Genomic DNA, 10,988 nt, shown 5'->3' with positions numbered 1-10,988 from the left:
GTTCTATCTTCCTCCTTTATTTAATTTGGACAATTCTCTTCAGAAACAGAGCCAGCAGCAACAAGGGCTTGACAACAGGAGTGCCAAGTGGCTGATGCTCAACATAAGCCAGAGAATGCAAACTCCTTTAGAATTACTACTATGGGGGCTCTTAAATCTGTGACAACTTAAAATATCTCTAAGACAGGTGTTCAGTGCAGCTTTTGGGAAGTGGAGTTGATTGCTTGCTACATAAATCATCTTGCAGGGACCATGTGACTCTGGTGCCCCAAAGTTCAAGCCAGCTGCCCACCAGCCCTGGGGGACACAGGGTAAGTTTAAACTTTCAAGATGAAACTTAAATTCAAATACCAATGAAGGAAGGCACACGGACTTGGAAAACAGACATTTACTACAAAAATTGCTGTTCCTGCCTTTGTTTTGTGATTAGATTGTGTTTTATCATTTGTATGCACTAGAAGATGTAAAAATGGCAATTTCTGTAGTGGAGTTGCATATAGTTAATAATTCACTAGCCTGTATTTGAGAAAGTACCCCCCAAATGCACAACTGAGCATACAGCTGAGATGTCAGCTAGAAAACACCAGCAAGCTCATTATATATCTGAGAGTTACGTCATGCAGTATCAAATTCACTCCAGGATCTACTCCATGATTCTACTGTGGCATTCAAAATACAGGGCCTTAAATAGTTCCTCCTTTTCCTTTGCACCTCTTTCTTATGGCAGGCTTTCATGCTTGCCCTTTTCCAGCATTCTGGATCCTTGTCTTTCCACCCAGACCTCAAAGACATTCTCTTAAGGCTACCTCAGAAGGGCTAGAGCAGAGCACTTTGGAGCTTTTAAGACACTGAATATTCAGACCCACAGGGTGGCCATTATATAAGAATCACAGTCTGACTGTAACAAAAAAAATTACCACTGCAATGGCATGAATCCTTTCAAATCAAATCACACTGCCTCTATGATCACAAGGGATTCCTCCAGGAAAGCCTCCTCCTCTACAATCTTCACCATACTGTCTAGAGAATGAGGGAACCCTTTATTTGCTCAGCTGTAGTTATTCTCTGTGAAACTCCTCAGTGGAAGCCAAAGGATAATGGGGATTATAGAGAAAAGGAACAGTTCAAAGATTCAGGAAGTCTTAATGTCATTTTGTGCAGCCAGAACTGAGCAGTGAAAACAGATCTCTGCTTTCAGAAGACTACAGGACCTTTCATGAGAGTTACTTGCTACTGATCTCTACTAAACACTGCTGAGCACAAAATTCTGGGAGATGAAAGGGACAAGAGTCCAATAAAATCATTATGTAGGATTTCCACTGCTCTCTTCTGAACTGGTCTTATATCAGAAAGTTTGACCTTTGGGGAATTGCTTCTTGGAACAACTCGTTCTGAGCACACAGGGGAGAGGATGTTCTGACCCTTGTCCTGGAAGCACTCGAGCCTGGTCTGGCACAGCTCAAGAAGCAGCTCTAGTGGGGCTGCTAGTGGCAACTGCCACCACAGAATCCATGCAATATCCTTGGCTGGGGACAGGGGCAACATATCAAAGGAGTGTTCAATCCAGGAGAGCAACACTAAACTCTAGAAAGAGGAATTTTTTCAAACCTTGACTTTGTTAAAGGCACCCTAAAATGAAAATATGCAGATAGAAGTTCTTAGCAAAGATGTTGCTATTGATTTGTTAGAATCAAAAATCTCTCCTAAGATAAATACAACCCACACCCCACAGTAACCTTAATACAGTAACCACAGGAATAAGAAACAAATGCACTGAAATGAAGGCCAGAGTATTCCACATGACTCACAGTCAGTGATCAGGAGAATGTGACTATGATAAAATTAAAGAATTAAATTAATTTCCCTCTGTTCCCATTAAGTCACAAGTGCTGGTACCTCCTCTGCTTGTCCTGCTAGGTTATCCAGGATGTGGGAGAGTGGAGCTTGGTTTAACCACTTAGAGACTGACACATAAAAGAATGGTCTAGCAGGTACTTTAAGGCACACATAAACTTAAAAAGAACACAAAAATGAATTGGTTACCAATAAGCTTGTGAATCATATCCCAAGTGTAGTTTTTGAAAATACATAGTGTTGTGTTTAAGAAAACAGCTTGTTTTCTAAACAGCAAAATTTTGCGCAAAAAGTAAAGGACAAGAAAGGAAATTTCCCAGTAAATAAAGCTGTGTTACTGCTATCTGATAGAGTGTTCCTTGTGTCTTCCTTTGGAGACACTGAGATGGTCCTACCCTTTGAGACAAGGATCTTAGGTGTGAATAAACTACCTGTGCAGAGCTTGCACCTAGCACCAATACTTACAAGCATAGCAGAAGGCAAAAAGTCACTATCTTGCAAATTCATGCAGGATGGCATGGGACACAGCTCCAGGTTTCTCAAGGCTCCTTGTGCTCTCTGAGTAAAAGCTACACATTGATGTCTTGAGATATCTTCATAATCACCTTCCTCCATAATCTTTTCCTACAACCTCTTCCCATCTTTAAAGATTCATTTTGCCTACATCCAAAGGCTGCTCTAATACCACACAGCTGCATACCCTTGAATCCAATTTCCATAAAAACAGGGAAGATGTGAGAAGCAGGGTTTGTGCTGTCCCTTCTGGACTTTCCACTTGGACACCCTCTGCCCGTTGGACTGGGAGATGTGTTTGATTTTCCTCTGAAGTATATGATAGGCTCACTGCACCTGGCTTTGCACCTGGCTGAACTTCCACTTTGTCTTGACTTCTTCACTTGACCTTGGGCCTGCCTAGTCTCCAGACTTGTCTGGTGATCGCTGGACTCTTCTCTGGACCTGGGTATTCTCATTGGACCTGCTGCACCCTCATTCAGGTGCTGTGGGACAAGCCTTGTCAGAGGGGCTGCTGTCTGCCACACTGTCACCCCCAGCTACTGACACAAAGGACATTCCAAGCTCCTCCTGAGCAGTACCTGTGTGCCAGCTCTTGTGAACAGCCCAGCACTGAGCATCTGTTAGATCAGTATTTTAAATTAGCTGCTAAAAGTATCAATGCTGCAGTTGCTTCATCTTGGGAAAACTAGGGAGAGCTGGACTGATATTCATGTTGTGATGGAAAGTTTTTTTGGCTGACTTTGTGGGGGGTGGTTTCCATCCCTTTGTGGAGCCATGGTTTATTTTGTTTCTTGTTTTGTTTCTTGATAGCTTGCCAGCATTCTCTGGGATAGATTATTCCTCAGCATTTTCTGAATCTCTGTCAGTACAGTCCAACATTTCCTCCTCCCAGCTCTCATGCATGCAATGACTCAGCCCTGGCTCTCACTTTCTCTTTGTTGAACTTTGTGACAATTTTTTCAGCTGTATTGCTCTGTGGCCAGAAGAAGTATGTATAGAGTGTGCCAAAAAGGCATTTCAAACAACAGAAAGAAAAATCAAGAAAGCTATTTGTTTCTCTTGCATTAGAATATATCTGCATTTTGTGTCTCAAATCTGTGCATATGGGGACACTCACACTTATCTGTGCAGGACAGGAGTGACATTACACATGCTCAGCAGTTGCTAAACCTGCAGAAACATATACTCAGAAAAGTTTGGAATAACAATTTCTTATTTTATGGGCCTCATATCACATTATGATCAGAAGGCACTGACAAGACACATTTGAGTTTTGAAAAAGTTGAGTGATGAAATGAGCTGCAGTGGTGGAGTTGTGGACATACAAAGTAGGTTAAGACACAAAGTCTCTTTGAATTACAGGCACAGAATGGGTTGCAAGAAAATAACCCATTATTTTTTACTAAACTCAAGGATGACAAAATTAATGTCTACAACTTCACAGAGAAATACTACAAGGAGCCAGTGATGTCCCCACTCAAAAGGAAAGAATAGCATAGCTGGAGAAATTGTGAGCCACTCTAAGGTAACTTCCAATTTATCTTTGAATGGACAGAAGCAGATAGTAATGTTCTTGCTCACATAAGCTTGAGTCTATTTTTCCCAATTTGATCCCAGTTAAAACATACCAGGAAGGAAAACTCTTAATGAGCAGGGCACTGAGGGTCAGGGAAAGCAATACAGGACAGAATAAATTAAATCCTCAATTCCTGACATTACCTAAGACCCAGTGAAAATCCACATTTTAAAAGGAAAACCCTCTGTACTGTACCATGTCACTGCATGTTTATTGTAAGCCTGATGCACCAATTTCTGAACCTATGGAACAATTCTTCTGTGAAAGGGGCCTGGAGCACCATTAAATTCCAAATGAAGTCTTGATTCAGGCTTACTAGAATAGCCTGAACTTTTTCCATATTTCAAAATTTAGTGAGAAACTGATCAATTAAGTAGAAGTATTTGATAAGCTGTGCACATATTTTCCCACTCTCAGACTAGTTGTGCTCTGCTACAATATTTTATCCAGGTGCTGAATAACAATAACTTATATTGATCTCCCAGGCAGAGCCCTGTCTCTTGTGATTTCATGTGAATCCTCAAACACACAGATCAAGCCTTTGCCTTGGTAAAAGAGCTGGAGTGTTTTTGCTTATCTAAGAATTGTTTGTACTATTGCTGCTGGCCAAGGGACCCACCTCTGCTGGATTCTTTTGGACTTTGTTCTCTTGTAAAACTTGACCAGTGTTCAGATTCCTAATTCAATGAAGGCTTATTATAAACAACTCTTCCTCTCACCATTTTTTCTAGGTCAGTCAGCCACTTTCCCTGGGAGGGATGTGCTGTTGCCATGGCCTTTCCTTAGGATATCACTTATATAAGAGTGCAATCTCTGTGGTGATGCAGACCTCTGGCATTCCTGGCCACAGCAGGACAGTGTGTGAAACCTGCATCCTCCAGGAAATAATGGTTCCAGTTACAGCAATGCTCTACTTGGCATCTCAAGCTGGAGATGGGCCTGAGCTAAAGCTGTGGTCAGATGCATGTGTTCTCTGAAGATCATGCCTCTTAGTACGTACACAAAACAAGTGCCAGGGTTACCACAATGTTTCTCTTCTACCTCCAAAACTGCTCCCTCCTTGACAGAATCCATTTCTGTGCCACAGTTTAGGCTGCTCAGCCTTGAAAACAAGAGCTTTTTCATTAATACATATTTATCTATCCTTCAGGTTAGCTGTAGAGAAGGGTGGGAAATGTGGAGGCAGGAAGAGTCTTTCGTCCACTATTTTGCTGTCAAATAGTTTATAAACCAATAAATACAGATCCTGCTCCTGCCTGCTAACATTCAAAGAAGTGAAACTATTTAAAGTAAACAAACAGGGAGAAAAGTAGAGGCAACTCCCTCCCATTCTGGCAGCTAGTGAACAAACAAGCTCACACTGTCCTTGTTGTGACTAAACAGTATGGTTTCTGTCCCTTCCTATCTACACTAATAATCTTGAATGGAACAAAAAAAAACCTTCAAGAAACTATGATGTTTATATCAAAATCCCTTGCTCTTGGGTAAAGCATGTTGATTTTAACAAACAGAGTAATTTCAATAAACTTCAACATTGCATAGAAGCTTTCTGATTTTCTTAAATTATGATTTATGGCATTCTATACAGTCATAGCACTGTAAACTATGGTTTAATATGGTTTAAGATAGATAAGTTTGTGTTTGTAAAGCTAGGAAGGAGCTCATTCACACTAGACAGGGTTCTCTAAACCCTGCCTGATTTTAGGAGTTTAACCATATTTGAGACTCCCAAGATCCCAAGTGCCCCGTGCACAAGGGAAGCAGGTGAGAGGCTGCTCAGAGCCAGATGAGCTGGCAAAGCCCGTTCTGCCTCATTGCAGCCCGAGCTAGGGATGAGACAGCAGGGGAGGAGAGGGAAGATGACAGTGACTACAAGAATGTGTTAATTATATAGAGTGCACAAAAAGAAGACTGTCTGTGGTCTGACATCAGAGCTGCTGAAAGAACACTTAACATCAGTGTGGGAACTTGACTTCACATAAAGAATTAGCTCTGGCTTTCGGGTTACTCATTAGGAGCATTTTGGATATACTACTATCTGCAGTTTTAAGGGACTTGGTCTCTTTGTTTTTTAAAAAAAAATTGTAAGATATCTTTACAATTTCTCTTTAGTGACATGAAGGGAAAGCAGAACAAGAAGAGGGAACTAGATATCTATTAGACTATGTGTACAAACTGGTGCTATATCAGCAAATTATTTTTCTTTATCTAGTGGAATACATTACTACCATTTAATGTGTAGCAAATTTTCCCCCAGTTCCGCATTAAAGATCTGAACTAAAACTTAGGTGACTATTCCAGGGCAGATCAACATAATTTTTTAGGCACAACAAAAGATGGGAAGACTACTATGTTTTATTCAGGCACAAAAAAGTTAGAAAATGAAATTCACTAACAATTTACAGTTTGCTGTATAAGATAAATAAATCACCAAGTAAAATAACATGAAGTCAATTCTATTATTCTTCTGGGGCAAAATTGAACCAACTTGACTATTTTACTGAGGAAAGGGGAGGTTTCTGCAAAGAGTGCATCATTTCTATTCTACTCCACAGATTTCTGTAAGGAATCAGAAACTGAAAGAGGTTTACTCCAGTACAGTGGATAGCAGAACTTATCCTGATAGGTTTTGCTATCTGAATTCAGAAGTTACTGTTGGTAACTTCTGAAACAGAATAGTATAAAGCTAATGCTTTATACTATTCTGTTTCAGAAGTTACCAACAGTCTTTAAGAGTTTCACACAGGAAAAACATGCCTGGTACATCTTTCTGCTTTGTAAGGGGACAGCTCAATTTTTCACAGATGTTTTAAATGTAATTCCTATCACATACAAGCTAGGAGACCACTTTCAGTGATCTTTGAGTTACAGAAACTCAAAGAACAGTTGAAAATCTGAATTGCAGTATTTCTTTTCTGGTTTTGAATATGAGATTTCAAACTTGGCAGTCAAGAGAACATTCAAGTGGCTGGTTTTCTCAGCCTTTCCAAATCACAAGAGTGTGATGCATCAAAGAAAGCCTTTCTCAGAGGCCTGTAGGGATATAAAGGGATATTGACTTCAGGTAATCTAGAGGGGCATCTTCCTATATAATGTTTGTTATAATTAATGGGAAGGATTGCATGGCTACTGAGACAACCAAAGGCATTTTGCATTTATTTTCAAACCCTCCCTAAAGACAGACATTTATGTGATCTTAAGGTCCCCTCTCATTATCTCCTTCTTCGCAGCAAGATCACAGAGTTCCCCAGTAGTAAACATTTGTTCTGGGGATGGAAATCCACCATCAACTTGCCCATGTTGAGTGACTTGGCTGGCTGAAAAAGCCAGGAAAATTGGAACAAATCACTATGATGACTTGCCATCCTCTTCTGGTGACAAAGAACCACAAATTTTACTTTGCTGTGCAGCTAACATGAGAACTGGCAGAAGAGCTGCAGTGGCCCTTGAAAACCCTCTGCAGACACACTGGGCCCCACTGCCATGGACATGGCCAACAGGGAAGGCTGCAGAAGCCACAATGAGGAGCTCTTTTGGAAATTTCAAGTTACAGCAAATATGGGAGCCCCAGGAACTCTTACTTCATGGCCAAAGCTGTAATTTAATGTTCAGACTGAATTCATTGCACTGTGCATTGGGGAGACAATGTGGTCTGGAGGTTACAGAGGAGGGCTGGGAACCACAAGCATCCTCTTGGGATTCTATCCAAAATGAGTTGCTCACTGTGTGACTTGAAGGAAGTCATTTAATCTGATTTCTGTATGCCTTAGTCAATTTAGATATAAAACTGGATAGAAAGCAGAACAAAGCTGAAATTTCCTGTTGCTTCAGTTAGACCTTATCTATGCAGAATAAATAAGTCCTTTTGACATAATTCATTATGGAAAGGAATATCAGAGAAGAAAGGTGACCCAGAAACAGTCTGGTTTGTTAACAAGAAGCAAAACCAGGCACAAAGAAGTAGCATTTTCAAATATTGAAGAAATACACACACTATATTGCTCACAGTGCCTGCAGAGAGGGGCTTTTGGATAGAAAAAAAAATCTGAGGAGCCTCAGTGGCATTTTGCCATCCATTCATGACCAATCAGATTGGCTTTGTTGGTGCTGAGAAGAGGGTGCTCATTTGCAGTAATTTGATCAATAGTTTGCAGTATCTGTTTGTGAGAAAGAAGCAGAGAATATCAAAGCTGTCAGTAGATGTCTTGCTGTCCTGATGATCTGTGGAAAAGGATCATAGTCCTACAGGGTTACATGTCTGTCTACACAGTATCCAGCCATGATTTTCTTTCTGTAGCTGGAATCAGAGTATTAGAGACCTGGCTTTATCACACTTAGGGCTTTCTGAAAGCTGTTTATCTGTTTCAGCTCTGAACAGAAATGATCATGAAGGAGAAGCGAACTCCCCTCAGGATGTAGAGTTAGATAACTGTATGATTTTAAGGCAAACAAACAAAGCAACCAACCCTGGCTACCCACAAAGTGGCCTACATACTGAACCCTGGATCCATATTTCAAAATATTCTGAAGGTTTAAAGGGCTTTACATGGAAAACTACTGAAAGAGAGGTGTGGAGCCATCATTCCAAATATGAATTCAAGAAGCAAAGACAATCAGAGGAATTTTGTGCAGATCCCTGTTTGATACAGGACAGATTCTGAACCCACCAAAGTATAGCGACAGTTGATCAGCAGATGGAGATTTTAACCCCTGGATTTTCATGCATGAAATTATATCATATATATATGAATTTTAGCCCCATTTTCTTTCTCAGGAATACAGGCTTCTCATTAGAGCCTGCCTGTGAATAAAGAGCATAACAGTAAAGCTGTGGTGATTGGCAAAGAGATGTTCCATTTGGAAAGTTGACAGGAGCCCAGCCATCATCCAAGGAAATTTTACTTAAATAAATAAATAATTCTGGACAGAGATTGAAACATACCGAGTCATTCAGTTCATCTAACCCAATATTCTCCAAAATCTGCACCAGGATCCAACCAAATTAGTGGCCATTCATTGAAGCAAAAAAAAAAGTCTGATCTACAGCAAGATTATCCCTCTCAGTTTAATATACTGTCAAGTAATATCAGAAACTGTACTACATATTTTAATTGCATTGTTACTATTTCTATGGTAATTGCTTTAAAGCATACTCTTTAATATTGCCTTCAAAACTCATGTAGAATGAATACGATGGGAAAACACTCTGCAATAAGCATGCATTCTCCCTCTGCTCACAAATGGCTTATAAAATTCAACAGTAACATTTTGGCAATCAGAACTATTTACATAGGAGACAGATGACTAGGCATGGGAAAGCAGCTTTTGTTCACATCAAAGGACCACATACAAATTCTCACATGGTACTCTCATTTTAAAAAATCCTCATTTTTATTTACAGAGAAAAGAGATTGAGCAACTTGACAAAAACATGAATGGTGAGAAGTACAGTATGTTTAAAGAGGGAGAATGCTGCATTGCTAGGATAGCATAAGGAAAATTCGTCTTATTGCATCATATAGGAAAGCGTCTCAGAGTTCAACCTGGGGACACAAAAGCATGGCTCCTGCACCATCTGCACTCTGTAAATGTCCTGCAGCACAAAGGAACTTGCTAAGTGGTATTTCTTACTTTGACTACCTGGTTACAGCTTTCTCTTGTAACTGCTGCCTCACATCAATACCCTTTCTCACTACAAAAAAAAAACACAACCAGTTTATATAAGGAACCCCCACTTTATGTAAGGAACAAAATTGGGCATAGAAACATACTTTTAAATGTTTGGGGAAAATTATCCCAACAGCGTATATTGTATTTAAGAAATTCTTTCACAAGCAGTTCTCACTTCTAAAGTTGCTGCTTCACACCATGGCAGCCTCAACTTGACTGAAGAATTTTTAGGAGTCTAGTTTCAATTACCATGTTGTATCACACGAGTACTTTTGATGCTGAGTAAAAGAACAGCTCAACAGCTGCTGGGGGTTTTTTTTGAGTGAATTTGGTCTCCCAACTTCAACATTAATTCCATCAATTTTTAAACACCTAAATAATTTTTTTCATTATAGAAAAATGTAGTTTGTTATGCACAAATTGTGAACCATTGAGGTACATTGGCAATTAGTGAGCAATGACAGTTCAACAGCCCCATGGTATGCTGCCACTTCTGCACATGCATGCACATACACATTGTGTAAACACAGGGTGTTTAACCCAGAAACAGGCACTGAAGGCCTTAGGGCTCCAAGATTGCCTTCAGACTGTCCCCAGTGTATACCCAAAATGTAAAAGGCTATTTTCCTTGTGTAATGAGGACTATGGTCAACATATTCATTCCTTGGGCATGGTGGAGCTCTCTACAGCAAAGGCTAGAGTTTGCCTTCTCTGGAGTCAGACATCTGGCAGAAACAGCCAGAGATCTAGAAAACTCCCCCAGGAATGCAGGATCATCACAAGGCTCCTTCTCTCCTATTTTGACCACTTTTCTCATTATTCCTTTTTTAACACAGTTGCGTAGCAATGTGTGTTTAACAAGCACAAACACAGCCATGACACTTCACATCATAGACATTTCCCTTCAGGGAGAGGATGACAGGCACCCTGTCATGTGCCAGATGGTAGCTATATTATTTAACATTCCACTGGAAAACTCTGAGATATTCCTACATATGGTAGGAGAAGCTTTGAAGGGAAGAATGAAATCCAGGAGGAAGATTTGGCAGACACATTCTTCTCTCCTTCAGGATTTTTCATAGAGGAGCACAGAGAAAAGAAAGAGAAAACAATTTCTATTTCTGCTCCTTGTTTTTCCCATGTGGAATGTGTTTGAATAATTGTTTACCTGGGGTGATTGCTTGATTGGATTCTGGTGAGGACTGTTTGAGCCTGAATGGATTGAGTCTGGCCAATTCTGGCCAATCCAACCCACCTGTGCCTGGACTCTCGAGAGAGGGTCACGAGTTGCAAGTTAGAAAAAGTAGGCATGTAGTTTTTGTATCTCCTTTAAATAGTATATTAATGTATTATGGTATAGTTATACTAAAGA

Source organism: Lonchura striata, chromosome 9 (genome assembly GCF_050655825.1).
Source record: "Lonchura striata isolate lonStrDom1 chromosome 9, ASM5065582v1, whole genome shotgun sequence".
NCBI lineage: Eukaryota > Metazoa > Chordata > Aves > Passeriformes > Estrildidae > Lonchura > Lonchura striata.
The sequence above is the reverse complement of the archived record's forward strand: the minus strand, read 5'-3'. Positions refer to the sequence as shown.